Here is a 17,363-nt window from a genome sequence, read left to right as displayed (position 1 = left end):
CGCCAAACCTTAAAATAATTACTCTTAGAGAAAATAAGTCTTTGTTGATAAGTGCTTGTCAAGAGTCATAAAATGTTAATAGGCCTCTGGCCAGAAGATGATGTAAATCACCTAAACCATTTGTATACGATAAATCTGCAGGAAAGAAACCCTGGTTTTTGATAAGCATCAAAGACTGCTGATTTTGCATCCCCTATTATCCTCTATGTGTAACTTAGGGTATAAAAGCCCCTGTTGAAAATAAAGCTATGGGCCTTGCTCACCAACGCTTGGTCTCCCCATGTCATTCTTCCCTTTAACTTCCAGCTGAGTGTCCATCTGGAGCGCGGATGTCCTCTGCGACCATTTATTTGCCTGGGCTTCTAAGACCCACTCGAGAAGATGTCTAAGGTGGGGCACCTTCCGCTATTCGAGAGGGCGCCTGCGGCCTCCGTGGTCAGAGCTAACCTGGTGTCACGGGTTATATTGATTTTCCGCGTAAACCAAGCCACTCAGCTTCTTTTCTCCACTGAATTTTCCTACTGAGCTATCCTCATTCTATTACTCTTTATTATCTCTAATTAACATTTGAATAGGTCGCCTAGCCGTCTCTCCTTCGAATACCCTGGATCAGCCGGGGCTGGACCTCGGCACTAGGGTAGCTTTCTGTGGGGCTGGGAGCCCTGGGACTAGTGTCAGCCTGCTGCTATGTGGGATCATGGCCTAAGGGCTCACATGACTGGTGTTGGCTTGCGGCTAGATAGGTCCAGATCCAGGAGTAGCTGTTTGTGTGGTCCCGTGGGTCCTGGAACTAGTGCCAGCCCAACTATGAATGGGGGTGGATCCTGGGCCCTGTGATGGGAGGAGCAGGGTCTCAGTGCTGCAGGGGACTTAGCACTTTCTACGGCAGCCAGTCTGCTGATGGGTGAAACTGTGTCATTATCTGGCTAGTTGCTTGGGCTGGGGCGTCCCATGACTAGTGCTGACAGGTTGGTGAGCTGGGCTGGGTCCTGTTCTGAATAAACTAGAGGGAGGATAGAAAAATGATACTTGCCAGTGTTCTTATGGTAGGATGAATTCCCAATAATGAATAATGACTCTCACCAGCATCTATGTACCCAAGGTGAATTCCAGTTGCTTCCTTCCTCTCTGGGAGGCTTTTTAATGTCAGCAAATGAGTCTGAGCTGAGCTCTTTTCAAATTACTGTTTCTGTCCTGGGTCCTGGAGCATGTGAGATTTTGTGTGCCCTTTAAGAGTGGAATCTATTTTTGATGTAACATTTTATATCTTTTTTTTGTGTGTATCCCTTAACTACTTATTGTAGTTATGGTTGATTTTACTACTTTTGTCTTTTAACCTCCATGCTGACTTTTTAAGTGGCTGGTCTACTGCCTTTGCCATGTACTTGCCTTTACCAGTGAGATTTTTTTCCCCCCATATGCTTTGTAATTCCTAGTTGTGGTCTTTTCTCATCTGCATAAAGAAGACTAATACTTCTTGTAAGGTCATTTTATTAATCCTGAACTCCTTTAGTTTTTCTTCTCTGGGAAACTGTCTTTCTTTCAAATCTGAATGATAATTTTGCCAGATAGAATATTCAGCCTTTTAAATATATCTTACCACTCCCCCTGGCTTATAATTCTCCCTTTATTCTCCTTTCTGCTGAAAAATCAGTTGATAGTCTTATGGGGGTTCCTTTGTATTAGTTGTTTTTTTTTCTTGATGCTTTTAAGATTGTCTGTTTATGACATATGCCATTCTAATCATAATATATCTTGGTGTGGATTTCTTTGTGCACATCTTGTTTGGAACCCTCTGTGTTTCCTGTACCTGGATTTCTGTTTCATTCCCCAGGTTAGGAAGAATTTTAGTGATTATCCCTTCAAATAAATTCTCTCTGGAGAAACAGACATAGAGAACAGACCCATGAACGTGGGGCGAGGGGAGGAAGGAGGGGAGAGGGAGAGGGGGAGTTGTATGGAGAGAGTAACATGGAAACTTACAATACCATATGTAAAATAGATAGGCAATGGGAATTTGCCGTATGACTCAGGGAATTCAAACAGGGGCTCTGTGACAATCTCAAAGTGTGGGATGGGGAGGGAGATAGGAGGGAGGTTCAGGAGGGAGGGGACATGGGTGTACCTATGGTGGATTCTTGTTGATGTATAACAGAAAACCACAAAATTCTGTAAAGCAATTATCCTCCAATTAAATAAAGTGGCAAAGATTTTTTTCTATCTCTCTCTCTGTTCATCTGAGACTCAGTTCGGTTCAGTTCAGTTCAGTCGCTCAATCGTGTCTGACTCTCTGAGACCCCATGAATCACAGCATGCCAGGCCTTCCTGTCCATCACCAACTCCCAGAGTTCACTCAAACTCATGTCCATCGAGTCGGTGATGCCATCCAGCCATCTCATCCTCTGTCATTCCCTTCTCCTCCTGCCCCCAATCCCTCCGAGCATCAGAGTCTTCCAATGAGTCAACTCTTTGCATGAGGTAGCCAAAGTATTGGAGTTTCAGCTTTAGCCTCAGTCTTTCCAATGAACACCCAGGACTGATCTCCTTTAGAACAGACTGGTTGGATCTCCTTGCAGTTCAAGGGACTCTCAAGAGTCTTCTCCAACACCACAGTTCAAAAGCATCAATTCTTTGGTGCTCAGCTTTCTTCACAGTCCAACTCTCACATCCATACATGGCCACTGGAAAAACCATAGCCTTGACTAGATGGACCTTTATTGGCAAAGTAATGTCTCTGCTTTTCAATATGCTATCTAGGTTGGTCATAATTTTCTTTCCAAGGAGTAAGCATCTTTTAATTTCATGGCTGCAATCACCATCTGCAGTGATTTTGGAGCCCAACTATGATCCAAATGTTAGTATACTTGATGTTGTCCTAGAGGAACCTTAAACTCTTCTCATTTTAGAAAATTATTTCTTCTTTTTGCTGTCCTGATTGGGAAATTTCCTATTCTTTCAGATTTCTTATCCATTCTTCTGTATCAGCTAATTGACTGTTGAATGCCTCTAGGATTTTTAAATTTCAGCTATTCTTTAATTTGGTTAGTTCATTATTATGTTTTCTAAGATTTTGTTGAAGTTCTGAGTTCCTCCATTCTTCTCACAAGTTCAGTAACTATTTCTCCGAACACTTTGTCAGGCAAATTACTTATCTCTGTTTCATTAGGGGTTTTTCCTGCATTTTTGTTGTTGTTCTTTCATCTGAAACATGTTCATCTCTCTTTGACATTTGTTTGGTTTTTATTTGAGTTAGGCAAAACAGCTACTTTTCCTGGTCTTGTGTGAGATCATCCTGTGTCAACTGCTGTCACCTGGTGGCTTTTTCAGGTTGGCTGGGGCTGGAGTGGGTGCAGGCTGAGGGAGATGGAGCTGGAGGGGTAAAGGACAAGCTCAGTTTACAGGGCAAACTGCTCCTGAGGCTGAATTGGCAGGTTGGTGTGGGCTGAAGTGGGCAAGAGCTGTGGGTAGCCCTAAGACAGCATAACCCCCAAGGGTGTGTGGATAGAGCTGGAGTAGGTCCGGGACAATGAGACTCTCAGGGGCCTCAAAATGGCACTCACCAATGCCAACAAACAGAGATAGTTTCATCAGGTTCCTGCCCATTTGGCAGAACCTCTAGTGTTAGTAAATGGATTTCCTTTCAGATAGTGTAGGTACCTTTTAAACCACTGTTTTTTCAAGTATCCAAAAGCAGGTGTGTGCAGTCTGGTGCCTCAGCAATATGCCTCTTTACTACAGATCATTGCACTGAGCGAGGGATTCCTATCTCCATCTTTCAAATCTGGTTCTGTATGGTCCTTTTATATGTAGTAGTCATTCATTCTGCCCTCAGGTAGGTCTTCAGGAGAAAGTGCTCTGTGTGTAAGTGTAGATTAGTGTGTCCGTAGCAGGAGGTGAACTCAGAGTATTCCTATGCCATCATCTTAGACTCCTCTGATTATAAAAAAAAAAAAAAATTATTGGCTAATTGGAACATGTTTTCAACACTGTGTTATCTAAGTAAATGGGAGTGACAATATTCCAGAATGTATTTACTGAAGTGTTTAACAAGACTTGTTATAAAATTATTTCTTAAAAGCTATTTGCAACAGGTGTTCAGTAGAGTGTTCTTTCAGCTGAGCAGGGAATAGCCAGGAGAGGACAAGAAGGGAAATAAAGGGTAATATGGAAATTAGAAAGTGGAGTGATTCTTGGGACCAAAGTTTGCTTGTTCTATGAAAACATTTAATTTCTACTTTTTAAGCAAACTTTAATTGTACAATATGGTGTTATCAACTGTAATCATCAGGTTTTTACATTAGATCCTCAGACCTTAGTTTATAGCTCCCAGTTTGTACTATTTTACCAACCTCTCCCTAATTCCCCACACTCTGGCAACCACTTTTCTACTCTGTTTCTATAAGTTTGATGTTGTTGTTGAAGTTCCCCACATAGGTGATACCATGCAGCACTGGTCTTTCTCTGACTTATTTTGTTTAGCATAATACTCTCAATGTCCATCCACATTGTTGCAAGTGGCAAGATTTTTTTTTTTTCTTTCTCATGGCTGAATTTTACACACACACACACACACACACACACACGCACACATCATATACCTTCTTTATTCATTCATCCATTGAACACATTTCCTTTGGCTATATACCCAGACGTATGATTGCTGGATCCTAAGGTGTGGAGAGTCTATACATCCTCACCAACACTTGTTATCCCTTCTCTTTGTGGTGACACCCATTCTAACATGTGTGAGGTGATAATGGTAATTTTGACATGCATTTCCGTGATGATTAGTGCTGTTAAGCATCTTTTCATGTACCTATTGGGCATTTGTATGTCTTTTCTAGAAAAATGTTAATTCACTTCCTCTATTTTTAATCAGATCGTTTGGGTTTTGCTATTGAGTGTATGAATTCTTTACATATTTTGGATTTTAATCCTTTATGAGACACATGATTTTCAAATATTTTCTCTCATTTCATAGACTAACTTTTCTTTTGTTGATTGTTTTCTTGACTGTAGAAATTTCTTAGTTTGAGGTAGCCTCACTTGTTTATTTTTTATTTTTTTTCCTTTGCTTTTGATATTCAAAAAATTATTGCTAAGACCAATATCAAGGAGCTTTCCCTCTGTGCTTTCTTCTAGAAGTTTTATGGTTTCAGGTCTTACGTTCAAGTCTTTAATCTATCTTGAATTTATTTTTGTAAAAATTTCCCCAGAAAACTGGAGAAACTTAAGCATCTACCAGGACTTCCTTCTCAACAGTTAGGACTGAGGAATAGGCTTCCAGATAAACTTGACTACAACATCTTACTACTTCTAGACCCTTAACTGTAATATCCTTGACATCTTCTTGACCGAAGTCAATTAGTTCTGTCTTCAGGTACAAGATAGCAACATAGGAGGCTCCTAAACTCAATTCCTGGAGAAGGCAATGGCACCCTACTCCAGTACTCTTGCCGGGAAAATCCCATGGATGGAGGAGCCTGGTGGGCTGCAGTCCATGGGGTCACAAGGAGTTGGACATGACTGAGCAACTTCACTTTCACTTTTCACTTTCATGCATTGGAGAAGGAAATGGCGGCCCACTCCAGTGTTCTTGCCTGGAGACTCCCAGGGACAGCAGAGCCTGGTGGGCTGCCATCTATGGGGTCGCACAGAGTCAGACACGACTGAAGCGACTTAGCAGCAGCAGCAAACTCAATTCCTCCTCTGGGTACACTAAATCTATAGCTACACAAGAAGCAGTTCCCTCTAAAAGAAATCTTGAAAGTAGTTGAGCAATGCCCACATCTCAGCTGAATAAGAAAATACTCACAGTGAAAGTGCTCACCAGTCTCCCAAAGGAGTTTGTGAATACATCTAGCTCCCTAGTTTTGGCAGTTGCCATCCAAAGGACACACTCTTTGATCACCTGTCTCTGGTGGCCAGTGAGGCTTGCGTTTGCCGGGCCCCCACAGGTCTGTTAAAAAAACAAACAGATTTCAACCCACTATCCTCCCAAGGTTTACAGAGGACACAGACAGAAATTCCTTCTTGCTGTCCTTCCTTGCAAGAGGCTTATTTACCTATGTTAAGATCTTCTGCCGGAGGGTCAGGCTTCTAATTTAAGATACATCCAGAGGCGATCCTCACGTCTGACACGCTGACAAGTCTTGGCACGCCCTCAACTGCTGGCAGCCACTAAAAACAAAGAGGATATCTTGGACTATTACAAAGGTTTGAGAGAAAACCAAGAGCTCAGAACAGGCTAAATGATAAGGTTCATCTCCTTCATGAGACCATTCTATTAAAATCAAGACTGATAGAGGTGGCTATTTCATCTAATGCACAGAAACCAACATAAATAATGAAGAAAAATGATCAATAGAGGTGTCAACGACAAATTGGTACTTGTCATGGGCATTTGCCATTACAGGTGCTGTAATGGGCATTAAATTACAGGTGCTGCTGCAGCTGCTAACCTTAAGCACCCTGAAGAAAACTCAGGGTGGAGATCAGGAAGGAGGCACTCTGTGCTCTGGAAAAACTGGCAGGACAGGTCTTTAGATAGATGTTTTCAGGAGCAGATTTTGCAAGCCCAATTCTTGCACCTCCTCATATCTAGAAAAGCACTAAATTCCTTCATGGTGACATCTGCTCCTTGTGACTTACAGAAATATTCCACAAAAATATGTGCTTGACTGTAAGAACTCCCTTTCACCAAAATCACATATATATTGACCTTCCCCCCTTAACTCTTTGGAGCAGTTTCTCAGAGCTATCTGAAATGCTCTCTGCCAGGCTGCAGTCCTCATTTTGCCCCAAATAAAACTTAACTCACAACTCTCACTTTGTGCAAATTTTTTTTAAGTCAGCAGAAGAATATGCCCCCTCTCCTAAAAATAAGCTATAACTCTAGAAACAGATCTAAATGAAATGGTCATAAGTGATTTACCTGATAAACAGTTCAAAATAATAGTCATAAAGATGCTCAGTGAGCTCAGAACAATGCATAAACTAAGAAAGAATTTCAACAAAGAGACAGAAAACATAAGTAAGTACTGAACAGAAATCACAAACCTGAAGAATATAATAACTGAACTGAAAAGTTCAATAGAGAGATTCAACATCAGACTAAACAGGAAAAAAAAAAAAAAAGATTAGCTAACTCAAATACAGGGAAGTGGAATCTGTCCAATCAAAAATGAAAGAAGAAAAAAACAAAAACAAGTGAAGAGAGTTTAAGGGACTTAGGGGACAGAATCAAGTGGGTCAACATATGCATCATAAGAGTCCCAGAAAGAGAAGAAAGAAGGCAACCAAAAGGTTATTCAAAGAAATAATGGCTGAAAACTTCCTTGAGCTGGGGAAACAAACAGACATCCAGATCCAGGAAGCACATAAAACTTCAAATAAGATGAATCTGTCACGCGAGTGTATGTTCCTCGGCTCTTTGTCTCGTCACAACAAAGATCTGGAGTGACGGACACTAAAGCCCCCTAGGCGTGTCACAGCTCTCGGGTCTTGGATAGACCGTGTTACAGCTCTCAGGTCTCGAATGGACCGTGTTATAGCTCTTAGACAAATCAGTGTTACAGCTCCGTGTTACAGCTCTATTTTATTTAGAAGATAGCAGGAAAATCCATCTTCGAGGCATGAGGGCACATTGATCGAAAGACACGAGGAGAAGAGCGCCCCAGCACCGGAGAGAGAGAGAGAGCAAGCTAGTTTTGGCTCCTCCATTTATATGTTTATCTCTCCCTGGGCCTGTCCTATGTAAATTGGGCCAGCCAGGAGTGTTGTTTGTTTTACCTGAGGTCCTCACTCTGGTCCTCGGACCTTCTTTTGTTCTATTTTTGCAGGCTTTTCCCTTCCTTGTCTTTTAGCCACCACCATTTTGGACTCCTTTTCCCTATTCTACCCACCTAACAAATCCAAAATGATTCACACCAAGACACATTATAATTAAATTGTCAAAAATTAAAGACAAGGAGAAAATCTTAAAAGCAGCAAAAGGAAAAAAAAAAGACTTGTGATACTAGGGAATCCCCCAACAGAGTTTTCATCAGAAACTATTGCTGGGAAAAATAAAACCTGCCAGTCAAGAATACTTGGCAAAGCTGTCCTTCAGAATTGAAGGAGAGATACAGAATTTTAATAATAAGCAAAAGCAGAAAGAGTTCATTACCGTTATACCAGCCTTACAAAAACTATTAAAAGAACTTCAAGCTGAAACAAAAGGACATTAATTAGTAACAAAAATCTAAAAATATAAATCTCACTGGTAAAGTTAAATATATAGTTAAATTCAGAATAATGTAATAATGGTTATGAACAGTTAAAAATCTACAAATCACTTTTAAGTCTAATAAAAGCTAGAAGGCAAAAGTATTTAAAATAACCAAATACAGTAATTTGTTAACTGATAATACATGCAAAAAAAAAATGTAACATTGAAGACATAAAACATTGAGGGGGGGTGTATGAAAATGTACAGCTTGGTCCAGAGAATCAATATTGCTGAGTAGGATGTAGAACTCACCTCTCCCCCACAAACACATCAAAAATACATCAACAGAGTGAACAACTCTCACAGAAATTTACTAGAAACTGGTAGATCTCTTATACTACCAAAGTTGCAAGGAAAATTCCATGTTAGTGGGCAGAAGTGGGAGAAGAAAAGGCATCAGAATGGGACTGGTACCCTGGGAGGAATCTGTGAAGAAGGGAAGGTCCATACTAGCAGACTCTCACCTGGAGAGTCCCTTTGCCTGTTCAGAGGGCTGCTGGGACACATAGAGAGGCTGGAGGAGCCTGGATTCTGCTTGCAAAGAGTACTCATGCTGACCTGCTTGCAATCAGCGTGGAGAGAAACCGGTGATAGCAGCTGCCACCTCACTGCAATTCTCAGTCTGAAACATGTCAAGAGAGGATGCTAGTACTTACAGTGGCTAGACATTAAATCCTGGGTGGTTGATCCCTGGGAGAGAACTTGGTATAGTTGTGTATAGAGCCCAGAGTGTCTGAGGTGGTCCAAGCCGAACTGAGGAGTTCATTAGCAGGGGCAAGGCTGGGGTGCGTCTGGCCTTGAGCCCAGTGACAGCACTTGCATGTGAGAATGGGTCCAGTTGTGGTGGGCTTTGTTGCAGCACACACCGGGTGGTACCACAGAAATGCAAATCTCCATGGACAGGCCCTGGAGAGGAGTACACAGTAGTTTGCTTCTCTGTGGAAGCACTCCAGCTCCACCAACCTTGCACTGCAGTTTGGAGCCAGATCTGGAGCAGAGAGGTCCTGGGGAAGGTCTGCCACAGAGTCAGCCCAGGTTGGTCCCAGGTGGATGCAAAATCTCAATTCTTATCTCCTCAGTACTCAGCACCAGCCCATTCCATACCACAGCCTAGCACTAGATCTAGGATGAACACAGCAGAGAAAGGATATTTACCTTGAGCTGCTTTGGGCAGAACTGCAGGTGCTCACACAGATTGCACGTAAGTTCCCTGTGGCCATATGGGCTTAACGTGCTTTAGCAGTCACCTCCTTTGAGACAGGGCATGCACTCAAGGGCAACAAAGCCTTACCAAACCCAACCTTCAGGGTTTCTACTGCAACAACTGCAGAGCAGAACCTACGCCCTAGCAGGGCTGTGGTAGCCACTGAGCAAAGAGGAGGCCCTGCCCACATCCAGCACAGGTCTGGACTTCACAACAGCAACCACACTCTTATCAAGGGGATAACAGCCAGCACACTCTAAGGAAAGACAAGGCTTGCAACATGTCCAAAGCAGTCCTTACACCAAAAACACTGGACTCACACAATCTACACAGTGATACTCCCACATAAGCAAACCCCTTTAAGACCACAGTAGATAACTGTTTCTCCTGAATTCATAGAGACAGAGAAGGTTAAGTAAAATAAGAAAAGGAAAAGAACTATTCCCAATGAAAAGAACAGGAGAAATCCTCTGAAAGAACAAACAATAAAACAGACCTCACCAGTCTATGAAACCCCAAATTTTAAAAAAGGTATTAAAAGCGCTAAAGGAACTAACAAAGGTTACCCATAGAAATGCAGAACACATAGCAAGAACTAGAAATTATAAATAGAAATGTATAACATGTAACAAGGAACTAGACATTATAAAGATACGCCAATCAAAATTAGACAAGTCAACTGCCAAGGTAAAAACCAACCTTGAAACAACAAACAGCAGACTAAGTAAGAAATAATTAATCTGGAAGATAGAATATTGGAAATCACCCAATCAGAACAGCGTAGGGAAAGACAAACTTAAAAAGTGAAAGTAATATGAGATCTATGGGATAATTTAAAGCATGCCAAAGATTGAGGGCAGGAGGAGAAAGGGAAGACAGAAGATGAGATGGTTGGATGGCATCACCGACTCAATGGACATGAGTTTGGGTAAACTCCAGGAGCTGGTGATGGACAGGGAGGCCTGGCGTGCTGCAGTCCGTGGGGTTGCAAAGAGTTGGACACAACTAAGCGACTGAACTGAACTGAAACTACATATAATCAAGGTTCCAGGACAATGAGAAGAGAGAAGGGGATCAAAAATGTATTTAATGAAATTATGGCTGAGAACTTCCCAAACTTAAAAAAAGAACACCAATACTCAGGCACAGGAAGCACAGGAGCCCCAAACAAGATGAACCCAAACAGACCCACATCAACATATATCAGAAGTAAAGTGACAAATTTTACAGAAAAAGGATTTTAAAGGAAGCAAGAAAAAAATCTTAAACTCAATTACAAAGAAACCCCCATAACGCAATTAGCTGATTTCTCTGCAGAAACTCTGCAGGGCAGAGGGAGTGGCATATATTCAAAATTTGAAAGAGAGAAATCTGAAACCTAGTATATTCTACCAAGCAGATTATCATAAGAATAGAAGGAGAAATAAACAATTCCTCAGACAAGCAAAAATGAAAAGAATTTAGCAATATAAAACCTACCCTAAAAGAAATATTAAAGGATCTTCTCTAAACAGAAAAGAAACAAGAGTCTATGGGAAGGGGAAAATCACAATAGAAAAACTAAATATAGAAAAGGATTGAAAATCACTTAAATAAACCAGCACATAGATTAAAAAACAACCAAAAAATTTTGTGAAGGTGATTATAACTATTAACAGCAAAAGGATAAACATGAAGATGTAAAATAGGACATCAAAATCACAAAATGTGCAGGAGAAAAGTAAAAAAAAAATTGATCTTTAGAATGCATTTGAACTTACATGACTACCAGTTTAAAGTAAGTAGGTATGGTTATTGGTTGACATACTAGAAAACCATGGTAACTAAAAAGCAAAAACATAATAGATTTATAAAAACCAAAAGTCAAGGAATTCGAGCATAATACAAAAAGAAACCATCAAACCAGAAAAGACAAAAAAAAAGAAGTAATGAAGAAAATCAACTGGGAAATGAAATTTAAAATTACAATAAGTACATATCTATCAATAATTACTTTAAATGTTTGAGCAATACTATTTGATTGAATATCTCAATAAAAAATATTTGAAATAATTAAGATACTCATATGGTTTCTATCTTTCAATTAGTTAACATAGTGTATCACATTAATTGATTTGCAAATATTGAAGAATCCTTGAATCCCTGGAATAAAGCCCACTTGGTCATGATGTATGATCTTTTTAAATATGTTGTTGGATTCTGTTTGCTAGAATTTTGTTGAGGATTTTTGCATCTATGTTCATCAGTGTTATTGGCCTGTGGTTTTCTTTTTTTGGTGGCATGTTTGTCTGGTTTGGTATTAGGGTTATGGTGGCCTCATAGAATGGTTTTGGAGTTTACCTTCCTCTGCAATTTTCTGGAAGAGTTTGAGTAGGATAGGTGTTAGCTCTTCTCTAAATTGGCAGAATTCAGCTGTGAAGCCATCTGGTCCCAGGCTTTTGTTTGTTGGAAGATTTTTTATTCCAGTTTCCAATTCCATGCTTGTAACGGGTCTGTTAAGATTTTCTATTTCTTTCTGGTTCAGTTTTGGAAAGTTGTACTTTTCTAAGAGTTTGTCCATTTCTTCCAAGTTGTCCATTTTATTGGCATATAGTTGCTGATAGTAGTCTCTTATGATCCTTTATATTTCTCTGTTGTCTGTTGTGATTTCTCCATTTACATTTCTAATATTCTTGAATTGATTCTTCTCCCTTTTATTCTTGATGAGTCTGGCTAATAGTTTGTCTATTTTATTTATCTTCTCCAAGAACCATTTTTTAGTTTTTATTGATTTTGCTATCATCTCCTTCATTTCTTTTTATTTCCGCTCTGCTTTTTATGACTTCTTTCCTTCTACAAACATTGGGGTTCTACTTTTCATCTTTTTCTAGTTGCTTTAAGTGTTCAGTTCAGTTCAGTTCAGTCGCTCAGTCGTGTCCGACTCTTTGCGACCCCATGAATCGCAGTACGCCAGGCCCCCCTGTCCATCACCAACTCCCAGAGTTCACTCAAACTCATGTCCATTGAGTCGGTGATACCATCCAGCCATCTCATTGTCTGTCGTCCCCTTCTCCTCCTGCCCCCAATCCCTCCCAGCATCAGGGTCTTTTCCAATGGGTCAACTCTTTGCAGGAGGTGGCCAAAGTATTGGAGTTTCAGCTTCAGCATCAGTCCTTCCAATGAACACCCAGGACTGCTCTCCTTTAGGATGGACTGGTTGGATCTCCTTGCAGTTCAAGGGACTCTCAAGAGTCTTCTCCAACACCACAGTTCAAAAGCATTAACTCTTCGGCGCTAAGCTTTCTTTATAGTCCAACTTTCACATCCATACATGACTACCAGGAAAACCATAGCCTTGACTAGACAGACCTTTGTTGGCAAAGTAATGTCTCTGCTTTTTAATATGCTGTCTAGGATGGTCATAACTTTCCTTCCAAGGAGCAAGCGTCTTTTAATTTCATGGCTGCAGTCACCATCCACAGTGATTTTTGGATTCCAGAAAAATAAAGTAAGCCACTGCTTTCACTGTTTCCCCATCTATTTTCCATGAACTGATGGGACTGGGTGCCATGATCTTAATTTTCTGAATGTTCAGCTTTAAGCCAACTTTTTCACTCTCCTCTTTCACTTTCATCAAGAGGCTCTTTAGTTCTTCTTCACTTTCGGCCATGGGGTGGTGTCATCTGCATATCTGAGGTTATTGACATTTCTCCCAGCAATCTTGATTCCAGCTTGTGCTTCTTCCAGTCCAGAATTTCTTATGATGTACTCTATATAGAAGTTAAATAAGCAGGGTGACAATATACAGCCTTGACACACTCCTTTTCCTATTTGGAACCAGTCTGTTGTCCCATGTCCAGTTCTAACTGTTGCTTCCTGACCTGCATACAGCTTTCTTAAGAGGTAGGTCAGGTGGTCTGGTATTCCCATCTCTTTCAGAATTCTCCACAGTTCATTGTGACCCACACAGTCAAAGTCTTTGGCATTGTCAATAAAGCAGAAATAGATGTTTTCCTGCAACTCTCTTGCTTTTTTGATGATCCAGCAGATGTTGGCAATTTGATCTCTGGTTCCTCTGCCTTTTTTAAAACCAGCTTGAACATCTGGAAATTCACAGTTCACATATTGCTGAAGCCTGGCTTGGAGAATTTTGAGCCTTACTTTACTAGCATGTGAGATGAGTGCAATTGTGCAGTAGTTTGAACATTGTTTGACATTGCCTTTCTTTGGGACTGGAATGAAAACTGACCTTTTCCAGTCCTGTGGCCAGTGCTGAGTTTTCCAAATTTGCTGACATATTGAGTGCAGAACTTTCAGAGCATCATCTTTAAGGATCTGAAATAGCTGAACTGGAATTCCATCACCTCCACTAGCTTTGTGTGTAGTGATGCTTCCCAAGGTCCACCTGACTTCACATTCCAGGATTACTCAGTCATTAAAAGGAACAAAATAATGCCATTTGCAGCAGCATAGATGGATCCAGAGATTGTCATACTGAGTGAAGTAAGTCAGACAGAGAAAGACAAATATATGATATCTAGTATATGTGGAATTTGAAGAAGAGGTACAAATAAACTTCTCTATGAAACAGAAATAGAGCTACAGATGTAGAAAACTAACATGATTACTGGTGGACTGGGGAAGAGGGGAGAGAGAAAAATTGGGAGATTGGGACTTATATGTACAAACTACTATATATAAAATAGATAATTAGGGAGATCAGATCAAGATGGTGGAGGAATAAGATGTGGAGCTCACCCTTTCCCCACAGATACATCAAAAATACATCCACATGTGGAACAATTCTCATACAACCTCTACTGAACGCTGGCAGGCCTCAGACTTCCAAAAGGGTAGAAAACCTCCATGTAACTGAGCATGGCAAAAGAAAAAAGAACAAAAGAAAGAGAAAGGAATCTGGATGGGCCTTGTGCCTCTGGGAGGGAGCTGTGAAAGAGGAAAGGTTTCTGCACACTGGGAAGTCCCCTCACTAGCAGGAACTGAGAGAGCTTCAGAGCCTTGGAGGACAGGGCAGCAACAAGTGTATTGAGGGCAAAGTTGAGAGAGACCCTCAATTAGGGTCAGTGCCAACTGGCACTCCCCAGCTAAGATAGCTGTCCACTTCCCCACTGGGGTAGGTGAGGGCTGGGTACTGAGGCTCAGGCTTCAGTGGTCACACCCTGGAGAGAGTATTGGGGTTGTGTGAAGAGAGCCTGAGGGGGATAGGGTGCAGTGCATCACACCTGAGGGAGTCCAGCAAGAAGCCTGGGCCTGCCAGACAGACAAGGGATCATTGTTGGGAAGCATGCGAGGACAAGAGTCGGCCCACAGTAGGAGCTTCTTTCTCCAAGCTCACAGGCAGCAGATAGCACCTGCATGAGCTCCAGGGGCCAACCCAAGTGACAGCACAGACTGCTGTTGCTGCTGCCTGTGAGCAGGCGCAGGTCACCTGCTCAGGTCACTGCCTCCACCTTCCTGGGAGCTTACACAGCTACCACCACTAAGGGCTCTGTAATCTAGGGCCAGCTTCCCTGGGAGGGGGTGTGACCTGCCGCTAATTCTGCTGAGGAGGGACCCCCTGCCCCCACCTTCCTGGGAACCTGCGTGAGCTGTGAACCTGAGCATCTGCACATTCCCTTCTCAAGGTGGTAATAGCCAGAACATGGTGAGGAAAGGACAGCAAGCACCCAAACCCAAAACAGCCCTCATACCAAAAAATATCAAACCCATTCAAGCTATGCAGGGATGCTCCAATTTATAAATAATCCTGCAAGACTACAATTGATACTGTTTTTCCTAAACTAACAGACTAAGAGATATATAAGCAAAAATGAAGAAGCAGAGGAACCACTCTCAGTTAAAACTAAGAAAATTCCTCTGAAGGAAAAGTGAAATAAACCTCTTCAGTCTAACAGACACTCAGTTCAAAAAGAAGGTAATAAAAGTGCTGAAGGAATTAAGGAAGGATAGTGACAGAAATGAAGATTACTGTAAAAAGGAACTAGAAACTATAATGAGGACACAAGAAAATTTAGAAAATCCATTTGCCAAGATGAAATCTGAGCTCAAAGGAATGAATAGCAGAATGAATAATGCAGAAGAATAAGTGACCTGGATGATAGACTAATGTAAATTACCCAATCAAAACAGCATACAGAAAGCAAAAAAAAAGAAAAGCAAGCAATATAAGAGACCTAACATATAATATAACACAGGACAATCTATACATAATACGGATTCCAGAAAAAGAAGAAAGAGAAATGGGATTAAACATGTATTTGAAGAAATTATGGCTGAAAATTTCCAAAATCTAAAGAATATATTCAGAACAGATACCCAGAACAGAAAGCACAGATGGTTCCAAACAAAATAAACCCAAACAGACCTACACCAAGACATATTATAATAAAAATGACAAAGATTAAAGATAAAGAGAGAATTCTAAAGCAGCAAGAGAAAAAAGAGTTCCTTACCAAGAAACCCTCATAAGGCTATCAGGTGATTTCTCTATAGAAACACTGTTGGCCAGAAGGGAGTGGCAAAATATATTTAAAGTTTTGAAAGAGAAAAATCTGCAACCTTCCCACCAAGATTATCATTTAGAATAGGAGGAGAAATAAAGAATTTCTCAAATAAGCAGAAGCTAAAAGAATACATTAATACTAAACCTATCCTAAAAGAAATAATGAAAGGTGGTCTCTACATAGAAAAGAAGCAAGAAGAAAACAGGCGGGAAGAAATCACAAGTAAGTCACTTAAACTGGGCTTCCCAGGTGGCACTAGTGGTAAAGAACCTGCCTGTCAATACAGGAGACATAAGAGACAAATAACCTATTTATACGGAGAAGGCAATGGCACCCCACTCCAGTACTCTTGCCTGGAAAATCCCATGGATAGAGGAGCCTGGTAGGCTGCAGTCCATGGGGTCGCTAAGACTCGGACACGACTGAGCGACTTCACTTTCACTTTTCACTTTCATGCATTGGAGAAGGAAATGGCAACCCACTCCAGTGTTCTTGCCTGGAGAATCTAAGGGACGGGAGAGCCTGGTGGGCTGCCGTCTATGGGGTCGCACAGAGTCGGACACGACTGAAGTGACTTAACAAGCAAGCAAGCAACCTATTTATGAAAATAATGATAAACACAAGCAACAGCAAAAGAACAAACACAAATATGTAAAAAGGGACATCAATATCATATAATTCAGGAAAGGAAAATAAGAAAATGAAGATTCTTTTTTTAGAATGTGTTTAAGTCTATAGGACTATTAGTCTAAAGCAAGCAGATATAGGAAGGGGTTAACATAATTTAAAAATGGCAACCCCAAATCAAAAACAATAGAACAGATTCACAAAAACCTAATAGAGAATACAAGCATTAAAAAGAAAGAAATCGATCAAACCACAAAAAGAAGCCAAAAAAAAAAAAAAAAAAGGAACAAAGAAGAAACAAAGAATCAACCAGAAAACAAGGTTTGAAATGGCAATTAATACATATGATTCATGTCAATGTATGGCAAAAACCACAATATTGTAATCAGGCTCCAATTAAAATAAATAAATTAATTTTTAAAAATCTATTTAATTGTAAGAAAAATACATATGCATCAACAATTAACTTAAATGTCAATTGACCGGATATTTGGCTCAGCTGGTAAAGAATCCACCTACAATGTGGGAGACCTGGGTTTGATTCCAGGGTTGGGAAGATCCCCTGGAGAAGGGAAAGGCTACCCACTTCAGTATTCTGGCCTGAAGAATTCCATGGACTGTACAGTTCATGGGGTCACAAAGAGTTGGACATGACTAAGCAACTTTCACTTTCACTTTCTTTCCAATCAAAAGACAAAGAGTGACATACTGGTTTAAAATAGAAAACACAAGAGCTTATAATATTCTGTTTACAAGAGAT

The 17,363-nt window shown here is 40.7% G+C and overlaps 1 long non-coding RNA gene across 2 annotated transcripts; it reads right to left on the bottom strand.

The window, feature by feature from the left end:
* Nucleotides 1–2,723: 2,723 nt before the first annotated feature.
* Nucleotides 2,724–7,120, bottom strand: LOC102416310. 2 transcript variants are annotated; one of them, XR_006547503.2, is made up of 4 exons: nucleotides 7,060–7,120; nucleotides 6,066–6,180; nucleotides 5,816–5,959; nucleotides 2,724–3,933 (listed from the first exon to the last, which is right to left on the bottom strand). It is a non-coding gene; the product is annotated as an uncharacterized LOC102416310 (long non-coding RNA). The 2 variants fall into 2 exon arrangements; XR_006547502.2 differs by lacking the exon at nucleotides 7,060–7,120 and having other exon boundaries at nucleotides 6,066–7,047.
* Nucleotides 7,121–17,363: the final 10,243 nt, after the last annotated feature.

Source organism: Bubalus bubalis, chromosome 21 (assembly GCF_019923935.1).
Source record: "Bubalus bubalis isolate 160015118507 breed Murrah chromosome 21, NDDB_SH_1, whole genome shotgun sequence".
Taxonomy (NCBI): domain Eukaryota; kingdom Metazoa; phylum Chordata; class Mammalia; order Artiodactyla; family Bovidae; genus Bubalus; species Bubalus bubalis.
Note: the sequence above shows the minus strand (reverse complement) of the source record. Positions and strands in the feature narration are given on the sequence as shown.